Source organism: Lasioglossum baleicum, unplaced genomic scaffold, assembly GCF_051020765.1.
Source record: "Lasioglossum baleicum unplaced genomic scaffold, iyLasBale1 scaffold0021, whole genome shotgun sequence".
Taxonomy (NCBI): domain Eukaryota; kingdom Metazoa; phylum Arthropoda; class Insecta; order Hymenoptera; family Halictidae; genus Lasioglossum; species Lasioglossum baleicum.
In genome coordinates this window covers 4,807,165-4,825,911 of record NW_027469081.1, presented here as the reverse complement: position 1 = coordinate 4,825,911, position 18,747 = coordinate 4,807,165, and the positions used below count along the sequence as shown (strand labels likewise).

Genomic DNA, 18,747 nt, shown 5'->3' with positions numbered 1-18,747 from the left:
GCGACACTGTCTGACCTATGAAGACGCTGCTTCTTCGTTCCGTTTGGTCTACTCCACTCCGATCTCCAGACACCATCCCACGCCGCGTAGCAGTGCGCGCCTACCCGACTGGGTTTACGCGTAAAGTTATGCGAATGAGAAATGGTGCGAGAGAAATATACGTCGCGCCTGAGATGTTTCGACCATTTTACGACCACAACGTATATCCGACCGCGTGACTGAAATTAGCCATTTCACCGCGCGCGATTAGCCAATCGCTAACCACCAAACAGCTAATATCAGTCATATTAATACTTGTTTTAGTAATCCTTTAGTATCATTAATCCTAACTTTCGTAAAAGCGGCGATCGGTACATTCGAATGTTGTGACATCGAAAGAGAGCAGTTTAAATGCTTCTATTAATACATTCAATAGCAAATGTAACTTCTACTTGTGTCGCTTATTCTGTTTCTTTGAACGATTACATATGTTCGTTGCAAAATTAAAAACATTCATGCTTCTAATTGGCATTGTTACCTCCACGCATCACAGTTTAATTATCTAGGGTTATTTGCTGACCTTGAAAAGGCGTGTGTTGGTCAATGTTGATAAATAATAGCTGACGTGCCCCCCGCGAGACCGTACAACTTCTATCCAAAGCATTTTTTTTCTGGGAATTTACTCTGGAAATATAAAACGGAACACCGTATATCTTTCAGCCACACCCGGTATGTAAAATGTAAATTGTAAGTGTTCGATGCACTTGTTGTACCGAGGCTTCAGTCTAAACCGCCAGATGTTTGGCACGATTTATCACATCGCTGAAAGCGATACTCGGGGCCGGGAGCTCTCGTTGAATCGAGATTTCAAAGAAAGCGGATTCAGCTCTTCTGAACGCAAACAATGTTTTTCTCTCGAGTATTCCTTACGTTGAGTTCATTACGCGAACGTAATCAGCGGTACTTGCCCATATGGCGAGAGATGAAGGAAGTGAAAATGGAACGAGTGAACCCCCTTATATCGTCGGCGGAGCTGTTTAATCGACAGTATATTTTTGTACTAACTATAGACAGCGGATTTTATGCATTTATGACAAAAAGGGATACGTACAATTTAAAACAGTGGACATATTAAAAAGATTTAGGGCCACCAGCGTATTAGTTTCTCCTTAATAACATAATTAAAAGAGGAATGCAAACATTTTTTATTTTGCTACAGATCCGCAGTCTAATAAGAACATTTCATCGAAAAGCCTTAGTATGCTGTTATAATAACATTTCCCGTACTGTAGTGCGAAATGTAGAAGGTATCGTTACAGAATTAGATACAGTAGTTAAATATGTATTGGAACACGAGCGCATACCGCATTAATGTCGGTGCTACCAACACTGTTGCATCGGGAGCATCAACAACCAGCGAACGATCAAAACAGCCACGACACCGCCACGAGCGGATGATCATAGTCGCTAGGATGGTCGCTTGGAAACCGGCAATCACAAGCTTGATAGAAAATGCACTGATTGAAATGGAGGTACTACTCCGCTATGACTTCCGGGGTAGGCTAATTGAAGGAAGGCGCCTAAATGTCCCCTTTCTCCTTAATGATGCAAGAGGTGTTTAGACCACCATTCGAACGCGCTGGAAAATAAACGAAATTCTTGTAATCACAGGCGAACCCTTCAAAAATCCTACAAGATCAAAGTAAATTCATCATTCTGACGACAACTGTTAACCTTCTGCGGGCGGGTGAGGGCGCCTCTGAAGCAGTTAGAACATTTTCAAATAATGTCGCACAGATTTTCATTAAATCTTGTTTTACAGGCAAAATATGCAAGAGGTGTTTAGACCACCATTCGAACGTTGTGGAAAATAAACGGAATTCTTGTTATCACTGCCGAACCCTTCAAAAATCCTACAAGATCGAAGCAATTTCATCATTCTGACGAAAACTGTTAACTCGGAAGCAGTAAGAACATTTTCAAATAATGTCACACAGATTTTCATTAAATCTTGTTTCACAGGCAAAATAGGATAATGAATTTAGAAAATTTCTTCTACAAGTCATCCGTTAAACTAATCCTTTTAACTTCTAAGTCGTTTGGTTCAACAACTGGAAAGTTATCCTCTTTTATATAATGTACGAATTACAACAAAAGTCATTATACAGGATGTACGAAAAGTATTGCGACTTTCTCCTTTGCGAAAATGTACTCCACGGCTTCGTTAAGGAATTATTAACGAAAAACCACGGGCCAATAAGAACGCGGCAACAACGACCGAGTGTCGGCCAGTGTCGGCACGGTCAATGCCAACGTCACGCTTAGCGGGACCCTTCGTCGCACTGGAATCCGTCCGCTGTAGCTAAGCTCTGATTGGTCCCGAGTTTTTCATTAATAATTCCTTAACAAAGCCGCTGAGAACATCTTCGCAAAGGAATCTCCCCTTTCAAGGAAGCACAACATTCTTCAGAAGAAAATTGCTACACATCGGCCTAACCACGACAAAATATAATACTGAACTTCAACGACAATATAACGAAAAGAAGAAATTACGTTTCGATAAATCGTTGTCAGGATTCCTCCAGCATTTGTCAATGCGCCATACGTCTAAAGTAACATTAAACCCGTATCCATTTTCGTTCTGCTCCGCGAGAGCGATAAAGGCTCCTTTCACCTTCTTATTACAGGGCTGCGTTGGTATGTACGTGATCTGTTTGCAGAGAGAAGGGCTACTTCATCGCTGACAGAACGTCACGAATATGGAGCATACCTTTGCGAAGCAGTAACCTAACGCACACCGGTGCGGCGGACGCTGGTCAAGTCTAGAAGACTGAACTTCACGTGTCTCCGAGGCGGAAAACCTTTCTTTTATTAATGTGTCGTATAAAGTAATAACAACATCGTTCGGTGTGTTGCTTTAAGGTATGAGCGCCTCGATCGGCCGCTCGATCGTAAGGAAACATGTTTTTCTGTTTGTACAATAGTCGATGGAATTTAATCTCGTCGCTAGGTCTTTCCCACTAGGGTAACCATGGTGTTTCCATCGTGGCGCTCTTTCGCATCTACAAGATCCCACTTGACTCCCTTAGTACGCCTTCTCTCTCTCTCTCTATCTATCTCTCCATCTCTCTCCGTATCAAAAAGTTCTGCTATTTATAAATACCTACACACATCCTTCTTGATGTAATATTCTTAAATCTGCTTTTAACCGCTCGTACATTTTTTAGCAGCTACGGCCGAACAACTTGATATTGAACATTTCCAAAAGTGGGACTTTAATCACTTCCCTCTTAAAACTCCTCCACGAGATTCAGATATTTCTGACAGCTTTTAATTTGCAACGCTAATTGTAAAATCTATTTCGAGCAATTCTTTTTCAACCCTCTCCTAGTTTATGTTAAATACATATATGATAACTGTACCGATTACTGCGGTTTGCAATACTTTACTATTAATATAACGATAAATAAGAAATATTATCATGTCGAAATAATTAAAAAAAAACCAATAAAACTTAAATCGATTAATATAAATATCTCTTCTTATATAATCTAACCTATAAATTATAATAAAAAAAGAAATAATTAAAACAACCCTTATATATAACAAACCCATATCATCTAAATAAATTATGTAATTAAATTTTATTCTTCTCCCTATAACAATTATCCACTCTAAAATTAATATTAAATTATATAAATACATATATATACCTATTAATATTATTGCCCCTCCTAATAATAATATAAATACCCCATAAATAATTAAACTATGCATAGTTTAAAGTTAATAAACATCTTTGAATTCACAATTCAATATTTTTTTGTTAAACTATTTAAATAAGAAGAAAGTAAATTCAAAAATATAAAATTTAATGGTAATCAATGTAAAATTAATACAACATAATCAATTATTTTCCTACTTTTAACCTTTAAATAATAATTCATCTCTCCATGTTTTAAATAACAAAATAAATATAAAGAATAAATAACACCTAAAAAGCAAAATATGCTTCCATTGTACTTTATTTTAATATTATTCCTAATTTATCATGAAATAATTATATGTGTTACCATTTTATGGAAGAATGACGAGTTCTGAATACAAGAAAAAATTTGTTCGCCCCCAAAACCTGATGTATTCAGATTGGACCAAACGACTTGAATTTTTTCGACACTCCAGGAGAATTAGTTTACTAGCTGATGTGGAAAAAACTTTTTTGAAAAAATTGCGATTTGTCAGGATTGCGGAGAAAATGTGAAAGGTTACATTTTACAACTTTCCTATCTGGACCTGCATTGAAAATTTTAAACCTGCATTCGGTGAATATGTGGTAGAATTTGGTGTGTATACAGTGAGTGTAAAAAGTATTCGTACGCCCTCTAAAACAGAACAACTTTTTTATAAATTTTAAATTATATTCTGAAATATATTGAAAAATTTATTATATTATAATACATTCTTAATTATATTGTGTAAATTATAGTGAAATTTTCAGCATGTGTATAACTAACATAGATCTACGAAACATATATTTTGAATTTTCATTAAGGGTCCAAATAGAAGTTTCAAAAAGTGTCTTTTTTATTTTTGCACGTAACCTTGTAAATTATAATTTTTGGAAAATCTTTTTTGCATATCATTTCGTAAACCAACGCTTCTAACTGATTATTAAAAAATCAGGTCGTTTGGTACAATTATAAAAGAGTTATTAGTTTTTAAAAGGTGTACGAATACTTTTTACACCCACTGTATATTCTGAAAATTTCATTGAATTCGGTCGAGGCGGAAAACACGACGGGAATCGAAAAGCCGAAAAACGTGAAAAACTCCAATATTGACTGATTTTTATGAAATTTTCAGGTATAATTAATACAGATTTACAATATGGACTTTTTAAATTTTCAATACAGGCCCGTATAAAAAATGGTAAAAAAGCAATTTTTCGTATTTTCTCTGCAATTAGGATCAACAGTAATTTTTTAAAATTTCTTTTGCTCTTCATGTAGTAAACTAATTGATCTAAAAAATTCAAGTCGTATGTTTCAGTCGTAAATTTACATTAAATTTAAAAATTAATGAAATTAATCTTATATTTGGAATCGCGTCGAAGCTGATCGAGAATTAACGCTAACCGTGCCGTACTGTTATATGTTGCGTTATAAAAATTGCAAGATTGAATTTACACAGATTTCTCACAATTCTTCTAACAATATGTGCCTGGCCAAAGAAATGTATTTAATAATTTCTCGAGGAAGTATCTTCGTAATTACAAAATAAAAAATGCGAAACCGAAATCAATCGATCGGTGGTGGTGCAGTTAGTGTTAAACAATTTCTTGTCAACCTTTTCGGAAGCATCCGTGTGTCTTTCGATATGCGCGCAAGGAAGGAATTAAACAAAACGGGGAAAAAACAGGAGAAGCATTGAGAGAGCGAGAGAGTGAGGAAGGGGAAAAAAGAAGGACAGAAACGAGCGCGCAAAAATCAGCTGCTTTACAATCCGAAGCACTCGACGCTCCTTGCAGCCAGGGGTGCAGCGTGATCTGACGCGTGTGCAGCCGTTAAACCGGTGGAATGGAGGGGTTACAGGGAGACAAATTGAAAAAAAGGAGAAGGAACGAAAGGGAAGCTAGTCGGGATAGAGGGAGTGCAACACGACATATGAAAAGGGGGGTAGAACTGGCAGCTGGCATATATGCTTGGCTGTCTCCTACCTGAGTAGAAAGAGAAGGGGCGAGAGAAAACGAGAAAGAGTGATAGAGGCCGAGAACAAAGATAGAGGCACGGTGGGGGGAGAGGGGAGGAGGGAGAGCATTAGAGGAGAGAGAGAGAAAGAGGTTGAAGGCAGAGGAGAAACAAAAGGCGAAACGGTATTGAAGAAAAACGGAGGGAGGTAAAAATACCTGTGAGAAAATGAAAAGAAAAAGAAATGGTTGGAAGGGTGGAAAGGTGAAACAGAAAGAAATGACGCGAGACAACCGGGAGATAAGTGGAGGCAGATCGAGAAAGAACAGAGAGGAGGAGAGAAGAAAATATAAGAGGTTCCGAAATCGTTGCAGGAATCGAGGCCTTGCGGCCGACGTTTCTTCTCCCTGAGATTCTCGTTCAAAGTACTCCGCAAATGCGGAGCCTACATCCATTCAGGATTTTTTCAAAAGGAATCCCCTATCCTTTTATACCTAGTCTTTCTCCGGCGCTGAACGGCTGACCGTGTGGACCGCGGGCTGAAATTATTTAGCTACAGTTTCTGCCCGTTGGCGTTGCACGTATTCTTTCCGCTCTCTTGCCTCTCAATGGTTCAAACTTCTCTCCCTTGGATCGAGATCAATGAGACTCGGAGAAAGAAGTTACAGTTAACAGTCCATGAAATTCCTTAATCTGCCTTGTTCAAGTAGATCGCGGCCGAACCGACAGACGCGTGCTATTTAAATGCGAGATGAGCACAGATTATATTTTCCTGCGCAACGAGCATAAAAGAGATTTTAATCGCTGTAATTAATAATTGGAGGCCTAAATTATATTTGCCAAGCTTTGCACAATAAATTCAAGTGTTCTTGAAGTGGGACGGGTGTCTGAAAAATTCGGATTCGAGTCGGATAATTCTGGCCCCAAAGTCATCAAAAGTACATATACATACAAGTAATTCTTAAACTCGAGTCGCATCGATCGAATTAATCGCGGACAGCTCGCGTTGAAATTTATAACCCCTTTCGCTCGTGAGAAATAAACAAGTAATTTAATTTCGAGTTCAGTCGATAAGTTATCTCGTCGCGACTCGGATGGCGCATTATTATCAGTAATTAATCGTATTCGCGAGACTCGTCAGAATAACCAAAATGACCCAATTTCGACGGAATATCGTTAAGCAGCCGCAATTATGCGTCTCGATTTAATGGCACACCTTTCACTTCTGTGTCCCGAAACCACTATCGCATCGGTTTCAACCGCGTTTCGGGGGCCAGGTTCTGCGGAGAAAAAATTTATTCGAAAGCGGTGAATATATTAACTCTCGGCGAATTTCTGACGCTTCCGCCGATCCTGTATCCTTCTGGATTATTCGTTGAACGTGTTCCATTCTGTTTAACTCGCTCGCAATCAGCGAAAAAGTAGATATGCGCCAATACCAGCTAATTATGAATAAACACTGAATTCGAATAAACGTATCATAAACGCATGTTATAGTAACTTGTACTTTCATTAATTCACTTTCCCGGCTCAATGTTATCTCAGATATGATCCTGAATATTGTAATAAATAGACGGCGAATTTTATGCATTTGTGACAGAAATTAATCGGCGAAATTTAAACTGTTGTACATATTAAAAAGATGAATGAAAAATGAACGCAGGAAGTACATATTTGGAGCACCCTGTACATTTCTTTCAGAGGTTTCTATTCGTGCCTTAAACTGATCGATAATTGATAACACGCTCTAAATCGTTATCGAAGACAGTGATTAATGCTGAATTTCAATATTTTTTACGTAACTACCATTTAATTATTATTCAGTAATTTCCATACCCACGGCGGAAGTTATTTACGGCTGAGCCTGCTATATCCTGTACCTAATTAAACTGGAGGAAAAAGAAGTCAATTCTTCAAACCATCGAAGCCTCGCTCCGTATAAATTGCCGGACAACTTCGTGAAGTACGCTCTTCCTTAAGGGGAATGGCGAACTTTCTCGCTGGTCAAGTCTAAACAGCGAACACAGCTTGTCTCGTTAAGATCGCGACATTATGCATATGCACTAGGCCGTAAGGAGTAAATGACTCGTTAAAGATTATCGAAAGCAATAACGACGAAATCATCGATGATATCGCCTGTGGGTATACCGGCCATCGCGCTTCGAATGATAAAAATTGATGGAGATCCCTCGGCGTTTGCGCGAATTTTCGAAAAAAAAACTGTTTATCTGCAAACCGGTTTATTTCTCAAACCACTCTTCCCAGACGTCCAAAACTGATTTATTCGACAGGCGTTTCTCCTTTATCATTAGTTTCTGGCCGTTTTTTACCGGTGTCGGAAGCGGTCACAAATTTTTATCGATTCGGCCATTTATTTGAAAGCCGCGCGCACATCTGTTTCGTTCAATTCTCTGTTATTTGCAAAGAGAAGCGCGAAGAACATAAAACTGAAAACGTTTCGCTTCTTTGCTAAAGCTATCTCTAGTTTCGACCGGACGCGCAGTGTTCTATCCTATTCAGCAGAGTAGGGCAATAATTAATCAACTAATAATTAAAAATGACTAATATGTAGTCTTTTTGAATGTTTCGATTAGTTAGTGGTAACTAATTAATAATATTAATATATGTTAATCGCACAATAGTGACTGATAACTAAAAATTGATGACTGATCGTCAACTACTAATTCACTAGTAAGCAATAGCTAACGATGACTTAGAGCTGTGACTACCTATTTGCCATTTAGTTATCACTAACTAATCAAAAAGTTTTGACTAATGACTATTTTGCTATGACTAACATTCAAGAATACTATTAGTCATTTTTCAATATTTTGATTATTGTCCTACTCTGCTATTCAGAACAAGATTTCAGGACAAAATTAACAACTAAACTAATATTCATTTTCTGTTGATTTACGGCCCAATTATTGAAAATCTTATTAATAGGCTTACGATATATAAAATGTTAAAAACAAAATAGTTTTATCATTGGATTAGTATTGTCTCGTCGATATACCTAATCCCGTATCACGTATTAGTCCAGTCAACGAAAAGTTGTAGAGGGAAATGGAAGGAACACAATTTTTAACTTTTGGTCTTTGTTTGGACTAGTTACGAGGTAAACATACTAAAAGTCCCCACTCCTAGGAGATGAGCGGGCTGCAGGGGGCTGTCTGTGGGCTAATGTGCAAAAGAAATAATAATAATGCTTCTACGTGCCCAGTAACAGCCATATGTTTTAATCCACAAAACGAGTCTGGTAACCAACATTTAATTTGCAAGCCCGAGTGGCATGTCAACCTAATGATCGCGCAAATAAAGAAAAATGGCCTGGTCGGTTGCACTTGACGATGCAAACGAAGTGATTAACAATTGAAAAATTAGAATTATTTAAGAGCAATAATGTCTAAAATATTCTCACCCCGGGCGTCGTCTTTAATTTGTCTAGCCATAACGAACTACGCGTCCGATAATTACACTTTCGGTCCAAGAAAGTGCTGGAAAAAGCTTATGCAAATATATATCTGTGTATGCATTAGGTGAAACATGGCGCGCGGCGCGTTCTCCGGTATATGTAATATAATAAAACGGCTGGAAATGCGGAGGAACTGTTGCTCTTACGTAAAGCTCATTATAAGCAGGAAAACATCCTTCTCGAGGCAGGTACATTCTCGACAGGAAAGGGAAGATCGATTATTCGATCCACAGGTGATTTAACACAAACACGAGGCATTCCTACCGAAGCGCGAAGACTATCTTTCTCTGGACCGTCAACCGCGGTAAAAGACCGGAAACGGCTCCGCAATAGCCGTAAGTACGCCTAACGGTACACCGTCCTCCTGTATTTCTCCTCTTCTTCGCGAGTTCACGCTCGCTCTTTTCTGCCTAATCCTCCTATCGGCTCACTATTTCCATGCCATAGAATTTCAAGCCGCTGCCAAATCACTCGGCAAAATCTAGTACTTTTCCATCTCATCTTTCATCAGTCACGCTGCATCGAAAATGTATCTACACGTTCGGCTCTCTACCGATAATTTTATGTAAAAGAGTAGAATGTCGATAGGCTGACCTGCCCAGTGAATCAACGACTGCTCTTTACTTTACCGTAAATTATGATGAATTTTATGGTTCAGGAGTTATATGCTTGCTTGAAGTTGAGCTGTCTACTGTGTTTTTGACAGGTAAGGGCGCCGCCATATTGAATAATTAATTAGTTGGTTGCAACAATGGGCGAGAACTCGAGAATGTCTAGATCTCGATGGTCGAGACGGGTCGAGAAGACATCGAGACGAGACGGATGTTGACGAGTGAAGCTACAGAGAAAGTTTTAGGGGAAAGAAAAACCCCTGTTGGGTCCACTCGTGAAAAACAGATGTGGGAAGTCCCTTAATTTATTACTCAGGGCCTCTTTGTATTTGAAGGTTGCAGGCCTTCCACTTCTGACCGAAGTCAATGACAAAGACCCGAGGACCGTTAAAATATTCCGGGACACTCTTAGTATCCTTCAACACTCGACTTAGTTTTGCAGATATTCCAACACAATCCAATATGGCGGCGCCCTTACTTGTCAAAAACACTGCAGATTGCTCAACATTAAACAAGCATAACTCCTGAACCATTGATCTACGATATGCAGCCGATTTATACAAAACTTGCGGTTATTGGTTCAGTTTCGCTCCTTACTGTATATTATCTTAATAATAAAGCTTGGTTTGAACAGCCTGCAAGTATTCCAATTTCCACGATGAATCGGAATTCAGGGGTGATCGAGATCCGATTAGTATCCGGCGTTGTTGATAGATACGGCGTCCGTGGCCGATAAAGTGGACTTACAAATTGTTAACTGCTCAGCCACGTGTGCATGTAACTTCGATCGGGACTCGGGGGAAAGTTTCTACGAACGCAGGCCAGTATGCTTTCTCTCTCTCTCTCTCTCTTTCACTTGCTCTCTCGTGTTATTATCTAGGCGCCTACTTGGACGCGTGTACACGCTCGAGACAGGGGTTGCCGGGGGTTGTGTGCTGAATCGGTTTTCATCGGGTGAACTGAAACACGTTACAGACATTTCTGGCGCGGCGCGGCGTCCGACGGAATTCGTGTGGCTGTACAGTTGTTTCGACTCGTTTCTTTTTCCCTTTGACTTTAGCCTTGCGCCTAGCCGCGAGTAACGACCGTTGCACGCCAAGTAATACGCGTCGCGAGTTTTACTGCACGCAGTAGACGTCCATCATGCGTTCATGCTGAATAGTAAAATCGACGTCGCGAATACCTGATCACGAAAACGTGTGCCGCCCGCTTTTCCACAGGTGTAGTAGTGTGTGCTTCTGGAGTTTAGTCTGATCTCGTTTCATTTTCTTTTTTACTCGGTAATCGAGAAATACCGGTTCTCTTTCCTTCTTTATATTCAACTTTATACCCACCTCGCTTTACATTCTCTTTTTGTCAGTTTATTCACTGCCTTTTGTATCCAGTCGACAACTCGGTTATGTTCGGCGTATTTCTCGATCGATGTTTAATATCTTAACCGGTATGCTAAACGTTACTATTGATAGTATACCGTCGATAGTTACTAACATTACTAAATATTAACATATTAACACTGGAAATTCCAAGACTGAATTTATATTCTGACATCTCTCAATCTCCTGCTCGAATGAAGAAATTTGTTTGATAATTTTAAATGAGAACATTATTATCATTATAAAAGAAGAAATGTGAAACCGGTCGTGGTACGGTCAGTGTTAAATATATTCGTTTCCGTACAAAATTGAATGCGAAATGAGAATGAAGAGTGAATAGGTACAGTGAACGACAGAAGTCTTAATCTGTCGACTCCGGATAGAGGATAATCAGAAACTTGTTGTTAGCGTTTGCGGTACAGTGAGATTCGCGATTACGGGACGATCGGAAAGATAAATCAGGATCGTAAACAGAAGATCCCAATGTCACGATCACGCCTGCTAGGTAGGTTCAATCTCGAACTTTCCTTTCGAAATCCTTTGGCTGCTCGATACCTCATCCAACTCCACGTCAACGTCGACGACCATTAATATCTCTTTTTCTCTTTCTCTCCCTTTCTCCCGGGCTTGATAGGAAACGAGAGGCGCGCGACAGTGTCTGAATGGATAACGAGGCGCGTACAGTATCGAAAACAATTTCGGTTCTATGGATCGGCACCAACGGGTAAAATGTCCCTTTCTATTCAAGCTCTGCGATTCTGAACAATGGCGCACTCCAACCGGCATTAAATTGTACTCGAATTCAGCGCATCGGTCACACGGTTACGAGTTACGTCTTTCGTGTAGTGTCTTACATGCCGGCCACGGTTTCAGGCCGAAATTTCACACGTCCAAAGGTGATTATTGCATAATTTTGAAAAATTTATGGTACATGGCTAAACACTTTTTAATGGAAGCTTGAACAGCAACAACAATTTTCACTGTGAACTAACAAGCCACCCTCAATAACGACGTCTAATAGTTTCATTTAAGATTGCAATGTAAAAGAACAATTTCGGTGCTTTCTTTTGGTACAGCACAAAGTGTAAAGTGTTAATAAGGGACTGTCGTATAGGTTGGGAAACCGTACAAGTTTGGATAGTGATATTTTTGTTATCCAATGTTAACGCACTGGAAACACCAATGTCATGGTTGTCAACTTTATTTCTGAGTAGATGCAATTTAAAACAGTGACAGGGTTTGAAGAATTTAAGAATGCTCTCGTATTATTTTCATTCTCATGAAATTATTAAAGAAAGAATGACAATCCTGTTCAACCTATGTTTCTTACAGTGCAGGCCTTACAAAATAAACACTTACGTATATTTTATTTAATAAATTTATGTACATTCAGTTAGAGAAAGTTAGGTAAGTGCACACTCGAAATATGTATGAGTTTAACAGAACAATCGAAGTTTTGAGAACTAGAAAATTAAAAAGTTAATGATACTGTTCTACTTAGTACCATAAATTAAACTATGTTATGTCACGTAAAACTTTCATGTTGTTTTTAAATATTCAATTGAGTACATTTGCTTATCAAATTAGTGTGTGCACGTGTCGAGACATTTACTTCAACGCATACATGAAAGATGTAAATAGAAAAGTTGGATAGTTTTAAAGAAATTGTTCGGTGGAAAGTTTTTAGTGGCTAATTTAAATCTAGTTTCGGATCATTGATCATAAACAAATTCTAATTTCGATAGGGGAAGGCTATTGGAAAAATCTCTTTTGGTTGTTTATCTGTCAACTGTATGAAGAAAAATGCATTCGCTTCGTAACTGTGTATAAATTCGATACGAGACTTGCCTGTGAAAGGATCGTTTATCATCAGTAGATAGCATCTCTTTTTAAAAAAGAAAAGGAGAATCTCCTTCGCGTAAACTGCGAAGACTGAAGCTGAACAGAAATCTATTTTACCTGTCAATGAATTTAATTGAATACGTTTAGATCGAAGTAAAACTGAGATCAAATATTCAATGTACATGCAAGAATTCCATAGAAGCAAGTCTGTTTATGTATTATTCTCCGCCGAGGATAATAATAATAACTTTTGTAGATGTATTTTAAGAAAGCGGAGTCAAATAACATTCTATTCTCATTGGTGGTAGCCTTTGTAGATCTGGAATAAATAAATGAATTTTTTGAAAATTTTGAAAGCCCTGAAGCAAAAAATTGTCTGTATTAATTGCAAGATACAGAAGTCCGTTGAAAATAGTACAACAGTGTGTTTAACTGTAATAATGTTAATTAGAAAAGAATTTTATTTCGACACTGAAGAGTTATTATCAGACTGCGGATTTTATGCATTTATGACAAAAATGGGTACGTCCAATTTAAAACAGTGGAGGTACTAAAAAGATTTAAGGCCACCAGTGTATTAGCTTCACCTTAACAAGATAATCAAAAGAGGAATGAAATTTTTATTTGGCTCCTGTGTCTTGCAATCGATGCAAACATTTTTCATTTCGCACAAAGTACCGCAGTCTAGTCATTATAATGCTAAACAGAAGTTCTTGACGAGAATGTTCCTCTCGGCAAGAAAATTTTCCTTGCTGAGAATTAAGATTGTTGAATCATTGTGTCATAGAATGGGGACGTGTTAACGCCAATTAGAATGTTTGGGATGGGTTTTGGAAAAATTTATGAACTCCACGGGAGGAGTGGATGCGTGGGGCGAGCAGGCAAGAGAGCACAAAGACCCTTCACCTGCTAATTCCAGGAACCCTCCTGAATCCTGGGGTCTTAACTCCCGGAGAATGCACATGGGTTTATAACACACCAACGGCTGTTGAAGCGTAAAAAGAACTCTGAATAAAATATTCCTGCATTAAGCTTGGAACTAGCCTCGCAGTACACAGAAATAACCAACGGAACTACATATTCAAAAAAAAAGAACACTGTGAAATTAAAATACCATGCTCCCGAATTAAGCTTGGAACAATCCTCTAAACTGTGAAATGGATATTTCAATTTGTAACGTGATAAAAATGCCTGTGTGTTCCAAGTTATTTAAAAAATAATTTCATTCATTGATAATCAGAGAAGCAGTTTTCTTTGCGTAAAGAACTTCGCAGAACTCGCTAATCTAACAAGTTGTGTTCTTTTTTCCACGCGTTCTTCGAACGAACCATAGCTTCGTAGAAAATTTCCTTTCCTGCAGGACTTATTCGAAGTCGATTGACTCACTCGTCCATGTCGCAGGGCAATTTCTAACGAATCCGTATTTGAGTTTGCAACTCTTGATGATCTTATTTCACTCCGATTTGCACACAAAATTCGTAGTAAACACGTAATAAATGAACGATCTTCAAACGGAATACATATTTTTCATTCCATTCATCATTTGTGCACAAGAAAGGTTTGGAAATGCCTTTTATCCAATCGTTTATCTCGTCAACGTGTCGCAACATAAATAAACATTTTATTTATATCGCAAGAGGAATTATCTTTGTAAATAAAACACTTGTGTAATCGAACCAAAACCGATTACAGCAGGAATAATGCGGGAATTTTTTCGAAATGATCATTAACTACGATATTGAAAGCATATCGTTTCGTCTGGCGCGGTACGCAACATTCATGCGAGGTATTTCTTCCAAACAGTATGTACTTTTTGATTCGAAAAAGTGCGGCGAATCCCTGTACATCTCATCCGTAATTACGAGTTTATTTCAGCTTTTTATCAAGGTATACTCATTAGTGATGTGAAACGGCCGGAATTATTATTACATATTTACTAACCACGCATGGGTAATTCCGTTTTCACCAGGATAGTATGTCTATCCACACCGAGAAGCATATCAACGACAAATAATGGTCTTTTCCGTACATAACGACAATTGTATGATTATGTACATACTCTGTTTCTCCATCAAAGCGCAGAACATGCACCGTTAAACACGTTATTTTGACGCAGTTTAAATTTTATCAAAGCTCTTGTATAACTCCGACGATGATAAACCATTCGCGCATTATTTTATCATTCATTCCATTTAACAACATAGCAATTTCAATAACATAACTCCGTCGTTCTACGAATGAATATAAAATTGTTGCTCTTACAAAAAAGAGATCGAAAGTTTCGTTTTAAGTTAAAATAACTTTCCACTTGCGTATTCGCTATAGAATACAATGCTCATTTTGTGCTATAACTGGTAAGTACACTCGTGTAAAAAGATCGTGAATTTACTCATTCACTTTTTTTCTTGACAAACATAATTCATTTTAATTTCTCCCAGTTTGTTAGTTGACAGTTACGTTGTAATTAGGAAGTTATTATAAATTCCACTTATTCCGTGTGATAATAATGTTATTTCGGTAATCGCTGGTAGCAAAGGACAAATTAATTCGTATTCATTCGACCCGTTTGAAATCGTGATTCAAGTGACACAGTGGTAATTTAAGGAAATGACTCGTCAAATCCTTTCACGTGCCATGGTCAGGTAAAAAGCTATCCGAATACAGTGTCTGCCTTGCTACCTATACATGGATCCAGAAAGCCTTTGAAAACTAAATGTCCGATTCGGACATTTTGGAAATGATTTTTAAAGCTGAAACAGGACACGTTCAGTACACATTCTACAAATTAAATCGTCTATAAAACCATGAAACACAAAATTTTCTGAATGGATATATTACAGATTTGAAGGTTCCCCTTTACAACGGGTCCTCCAAACTCGATCTTCGATATTTTTGGCTGTTTTATAAAACAGAAAAATTGGTACAAGTTTGGTCGTGTGCGACTTACATACCTTTTTTAATATTGGCCTATACAATTTGAACTTTTTTGAGAAGCTACAGCAATTAGTTCATTACAGGATGTGGAAAGAAATTTTTCCAAAAATTGCAATTGGTCGGAATTGCAGAGAAAATAGAAGTTGCATTCTACAACTTTTATATGTGGGCCTATATTGAAAATTTTAAAAATACGTTTTGTAGACCTGTGTAAATTATATGAATTGTGAAATTTTTATTGAAATCGGTTGATGCAGAAAAAAAACGACAGACGTTGAAAGATGTAAGAATTCTTAGATTTACCGAGGCCGAGATTGGTGAAAATCTGCCATTTTTACCATCTTTAAACGTTTGTAGCTCATTGCAACGTCGACCGATTTCGACGAAATTGTCAGGATCTGTTTAATTGGCACAGATTTTTGAGACAACGTATTTTTCAAATTTTCAATATAGGCCCACATAAAAAAAGTTGTAAAATGCAACTTTTTAGTATTTTCTCTACAATTCCGACCGATTGCAATTTTCGATAAAATTTCTTTTCTGACTGCTCCAGCTTCCCGAAAAAGTTTGTACCGCATAGTCCAACATTTAAAAAAGTTATCGCTTTTTTTAGAGCGTCCGAATATTAATGGGAATCACTTGTCGAGAGAAATAAATCTTTTTGTGGGCATGTTCTTAACGTTTTGCCTCTTACTCGTAGAATAAAATAAAATTCTATTCTCTCTTGTAACCAATATGTAAACTGAATACAATAGATATACATAATAAATACAAGTTTCCTATTCTCTTCTGCGAAATGATTCAGGATAAAGAAGTCTCAACCATTACAGCCATACAGCAAATCGCACGACAAGGGGTTAGGGGAAAGTAGGCTGCCTATGAAGCTAACTGTAAGAACGAAATCTATTGCAGTCGGTAGCCTAGTTGGTGAGTCATATTTTCATGTGACGACGGGTAAAAGTAACGTGATTCGGTAAAAAAACCATAATATTACAAACGATCGGTGAATAAAGAAGTTAAATGGAACGGATGGATACGCCATGAAAAGCCTGTCCTGTGTTGGGACTTCGGGAGCACGACGGGCTCGGACTCGGGCTCAGCTTGGGCCAGCGGCGACGACGATGACGAGATGGTGGAAAGCATCAGTGGTCCCGAGCATAGTATACTATACTTCAAGGCTAACCGTTCGCCTGTGTACAGTCCCCGACATAAATTACTGACAATGAGTCCAGCCATCAACGGCCGTATCTTGAAAATGAGCCACGTCTTTCTTGACTGGGTTCGCGGGACTGGTGCAACACACGGTGCACGCTATGCGATGATACTGTTCCCGTGTACCAGCTGAAGAATGTTATACGCAATATTACATCTTGTAAGGTGTAAGGAAGATTAAAACGCTGCGATAGCCGCAGATACGGAACACGCCGCGTTACAAATCTCACATCGGTTTCTTCCGCGAGTACCACGGACCGTGTCGATCGGTTTGAACATTACGCAATTAAATCGACGTGTAATAGATCGGGTATTTGCTGGAGAAACTTTTCTACAAATTGCTCGCTGGCCATCGAGGTTCTACAGTTTCGAATTTACCCGTTTCCGTTTCGGCGCGTTCTGTGCACAATTAGTCTGGCCAATCTGGTTACCTTATTATATTATAGTGTGTAAAGGAATTATCCAATCTGGCTACCTTACTATATGATGGTGTATAAAGGAATTATCCAATCTGGTTACCTTATTATATGACAGTGTATAAAGGAATTATGTATATTTGAAAATTGCTGTACGTTTACATCTACTTTGTACACATTCGTTAACATTTTTAGAGGAAGAGGACAAGATATTCTTTTTTAACACTGAATATACCACGGCCAGACAAATCACCGGTTCTAGATTTGTTATTTTACAATTATCGAAATTATAAAGATGCTTTCAAAAGGAATAGGCACAACTAGTGTTTGTTACAGCTAATTTTGAAAATCTCATTTTTCATAAATTGGCATTTACTGGGCTTTTGAAAAGCAATTGTACATTCAGTTCAATTAATTCACTGATTCTCAAAATATTCTTGATACTATTGGAAACGCAGCTTGCAAACAGAATTTCGAATGTTACATGTACATAAAAGAAATATTTATTCATGTGTTTCTTTCGTGAGTTTGATTAAATCAGTAGAGTCCCATTTATATGATAATTCTATTGACAAGCGGTAAGAATTTACAATTAATACAGACAGCAAACTAGAATTGATAATTGAATCATTTCGAAGCCGATGTATATGCACAGAACGAAAGAATAACGATTGTAAAACCGATATGGAAACCAAAATAGAGACCGTAAAGGAAACGAACAATACAATAGTTAGAAGTTTCCGGTTCTTCATAGCGGTTGTTCTGAATAAAGGTTTTAATTGGGACGTTTATACAACAGTTTCAAACAATTACTTTCAGATCTATATTTCAAGCTGTGAAATACTATCTCTCCGACAAAAAAGGGATCTAGAAAAATATTTACGCAATAATATAAAAATGTTTATACTCACAAATGTTATGACTCACGCCTCTTGCAACTGATACAGAAAGTTGTTATTTTGCATAACAGTCGAAATTGTGAATGTGATTGTTCAATGAATTATTAATTATAGCATGAGAATCTATGGTATTTTTGAAAAATATTAATAAAACGATGTGGATTCCTTTACCTTTTTATCAAACATAAAACAATAAACTGTCTACCTCTATGTAAAAGCTAAAAAATAAATTAAGAAGCACGACAAAATATTAGAAGACTGTTTAATATTTCTAACGACGAACAGTGACGATAGATATTGCCAAAAATGTTCTGAATGC

At 37.8% G+C, this 18,747-nt stretch overlaps 1 protein-coding gene across 3 annotated transcripts in view; it reads right to left on the bottom strand.

Annotated features, from left to right (window-relative positions):
* The window catches only part of LOC143219076 (semaphorin-1A), a 649,895-nt gene that overhangs the window by 609,727 nt on the left and 21,421 nt on the right, over positions 1-18,747 (bottom strand). The gene's annotated exons all lie outside the window — the stretch shown is intronic.